Genomic DNA, 3851 nt, shown 5'->3' with positions numbered 1-3851 from the left:
CAGAAGAAGGGATCGGTTGGTAGGACATGTTCTGAGGCATCAAGGGATCACCAATTTAGTATTGGAGGGCAGCGTGGAGGGTAAAAATCGTAGAGGGAGACCAAGAGATGAATACACTAAGCAGATTCAGAAGGATGTAGGTTGCAGTAGGTACTGGGAGATGAAAAAGCTTGCACAGGATAGAGTAGCATGGAGAGCTGCATCAAACCAGTCTCAGGACTGAAGACCACAACAACAACAACATAAAACCAGTCTGATTTCCACAAACTGAATGAACTGAGAATATAGACACACCTAAATATAACTTGCCTCCCGCGTTTTGTTTCTCACTAAACGCGGAATCAAGAAACGTTCAAGTGAGTAGGAGCGAGGGGCATTAAGTGCCATGGAATGAAGTATTACTCAGCAAGGCGACCAACACGGCCATAGCGAGAAGTAACTTGGTCACCTGATTAGGTATAATCCCTCCCCAGTTCAAAGTAGCGGATTTTAACCCGAAATAGTAACAACTGGGCTGAGTGCACCCCGCTGGCCAACAGCGCTCGGCCGATCGGATGGTCACCCATCCAAGTGCTAGCCCAGCCCTACAGCGCTCAACTTCGGTGATCTGGCGGAAACCGGTGTTACCACTGCGGCAAGGCCGTTGGCAAGTAAATACACTGACCTGAAATTTCACTATCATCTTCAGAAATGCATAGCTTACAATTCTTTATTATGTATGTGTTTCTTCATATGTAATCCTTTATGGTATTAATGATTTTTCTCGACGAGCTTATGAGTCAAACACTGTCCAGTCACATTAATTTTATGATATGTGAAAGACTGGACGTGCACTGAGGCAGAGTCAGGAAATTTCTGTAAGGTACCGACGGGGTTGTGGAGCCATGACGAGTCAAGCGCTAGATTTCTCGATTCAGGACACATGGCGTGAACAACCCAGTGGAGATGGTTGTACATACTCTCGACACGGTTTAAATCCAGGAAGTTTAGATGCCAGAGGAGTACGTTAAACTCTTCCTCATACTCTTAGAAACAAGCACATACACTGCAAACATTGTGACACGCTGCATTGTTCTGTTCGTAGATGCCATCAAACAAGAAAAAACAAACTACATTTAGGGGTGAACATGGTCTCCAAGGATAGATGTATAATTGTGCTGATAAATTATGCCTTCCAAAATAACGAGATCACCCACCTGGAGTGTCACGAAACCACTTCTTTAGAGGGTAACGCTCGCTCGATGTGTTTGCTTTCAGATGTCCCATGCCATACGTGGCAACGACCATCTGTCGAATGGAATATCAGACGTGATTCATCTGCAAATGGCCACTTGTCCCTAAACATTGGACGTCCGGTTACAGTTTTCGCTTGCTAATTCCAGCCTTTGTGGTTGAGGGGCAGCAGTCAGAATGGTTGCATGAGCCAGACGCCTGCTGCTGGGGCCCATACGTAGGAATGTTCGCTGGACAGTCGATGAGGAGACACTGTTGGTAGTCCCTTTACGCTTTATACATACTCTCCATTGCTAGTGCTGACACCTGTCGTCTGTGAGTGGTTACTGCATTTATGCTTAACCTAGGCGGTGGTCATATTAATGTGACTGGGCCGTTTGGATTACAGGAAAAGTAACGAAAAATGCAATTTAACTTTGCGGTATAACTTTTTATTATCAGCCTTAAGCTGGTAGTATTGATGTACTGAACTGTAATTTTGAGTACAGTTGTATTAGTGTATTGTTCACAATTTATCACAAAAGAAAACTTATGTAATTACTGAGAATTTAAGTTAATTTTTGTTTACCTACTACAAGACCTTGTTCCTAAGTGACAAGTCCTTCAGCATCGAGTATCTGGATACTGGAGCTGTCAACACTAGTGTGTGCACTTCCAATCCCCTCACTACCGCCTAAACATCTAGCGCAACATCTGCGAAGTTATACGTGGGAAGACTTGTTCAACAATTCCGTAAATCTTCGTTGGTGTTACCCAGAAGCTGAGCCACACGGATGGGGACTATTACCCAAAATGAGTTGTTTTGCGTGGTAAGATTCTGGCTTCGAAGATGCTGATGGGCCACACTCAGTCCACCAGCCTTGAAATTGTTCGCCCCGAAATTTTTGCATCGGGGTAGTAAAGTGTGTCGGTGATCCGTCCCGCTGTAAACACTGTAACCACTGCCGCATATGTATTTCAGTACGCGGTTCGATAACACTAGGGTCACGTTCTACAAGCAAAGATCCAAAAGATAGAACACATTTTGTAAGACAGGAAAGTCCAAGGTAATCAGGAATGGGTAGTACGATACTGGAGACATACACTATGTGATCAAAAGCAACCGAACATCCCAAGAAACATACGTTTTTCGTATTAGGTGCATTGTATTGCCACGTACTGCCAGGTACTCAATATCAGCGACCTCAGTAGTCATTTCACATCGTGAGAGAGAAGAATGGTGCGGAATCAAGGACTTCGAACGTAGTCAGGTGATTAGGTGTCACTTGTGTCATACGTCTGTACGCGAGATTCCCACACTCCTAAACATCCCTAGGTCCACTGTTCCGATGTGACAGTGAGGTGGAAACGTGAAGGGACACGTACAGCACAAAAGTGTACAGGCCGACCTCTCTGTTGGCAGACAGAGACCGCCGACAGTTGAAGAGGGTCGTAATGTGAATAGACGGACATCTACTCAGACCATCACACAGGAATTCCAAATTGCATCAGGAACCACTGCAAGTACTATGACAGTTAGGCAGGACGTGAGAAAACTTGCATTTCATGGTCGAGCGGCTCCTCATAAGCCTCACACCACGCCGGAAATGTCAAACGTTGCCCCGTTCGCTATAAGGAGCGTAAACATTGGACGGCTGAACAGCGGAAAAACGTTATGTGGAGTGACTAATCACGGTACACAACGTGGCGATCCGATGGCTGGGTGTGGGCACTGTGAATGCACAGTGAACGTCATCTTCCAGCGTGTGTAGTGTCAACAGAAAAATTCGGAGGCCGTGGTGTTATGGTGTGGTCGTGTTTTTCATGGAGGCGGCTTGCACTCGTTGTTTTGCGTGACACTGTTACAGCACAGGCCTACACTGATGTTTTAAGCACCTTCTTGCTTCCCACTGTTGAAGAGCAACTCGGGGATGGCGATTGCATCTTTCAACAGCATCGAGCACCTCTTCACAGTGCTCGTCCTGTGGCGGAGTGGTTAGACGACAATAACATTCCTGTAATAGACTGGCCTGCACAGAGTCCTGACCTGAATCCTATAGAACACCTTTGGGATGTTTTGGAACGGTGACTTCGTGCCAGGCCTCACTGACCGACATCGATACCTCTCCTCAGTGCAGCATTCCATGAAGATTGTGCCTCAGTTCCTCAAGAAACCTTCCAGCAACTGATTGAACGTATGTCTGCGAGAGTGGATGCTGTCATCAAGGCTAAGGCTGAGCCAACACGATATTGAGTTCCAACGTTACCGACGGAGGGTGGCACGAACTTGTAAGTCATTTTCAGCCAGGTGTCCGGATACTTTTGATCACATAGTGTACGATACTGTAAACAGCAGAGTTAAATAGTAGTGAACAAGAGTTTCCCTGCAGCAGTTATCCCAAAATAAAGGCACAGCTGTATAGCATTACGACCATGAGACTAGTGCCCATGTTAATGGAACACCATTCTGTTGGGTATTATTGAAATATGCTGTAGGAAAAACATTGAGACGTACGTGGGTAACATGGAAAAGTTTCCGCGTAACAACACCCTCGCGCACTTTCGTCAACAGTCTCATTGCCACTCGCTCACGTTTGTTAAGCACTTCAAAAATGTACCCGCTCTGACACAAGCCGTGA

General features: G+C 45.9%; 1 pseudogene; it reads right to left on the bottom strand.

The window, feature by feature from the left end:
• Positions 1-530: 530 nt before the first annotated feature.
• On the bottom strand, positions 531-648 carry LOC124803561 (annotated as a pseudogene).
• Between the last annotated feature and the right edge of the window lie 3203 nt (positions 649-3851).

The sequence above is a fragment of the Schistocerca piceifrons genome, chromosome 6 (assembly GCF_021461385.2).
Source record: "Schistocerca piceifrons isolate TAMUIC-IGC-003096 chromosome 6, iqSchPice1.1, whole genome shotgun sequence".
NCBI lineage: Eukaryota > Metazoa > Arthropoda > Insecta > Orthoptera > Acrididae > Schistocerca > Schistocerca piceifrons.
The sequence above is the reverse complement of the archived record's forward strand: the minus strand, read 5'-3'. Positions and strand labels throughout refer to the sequence as shown.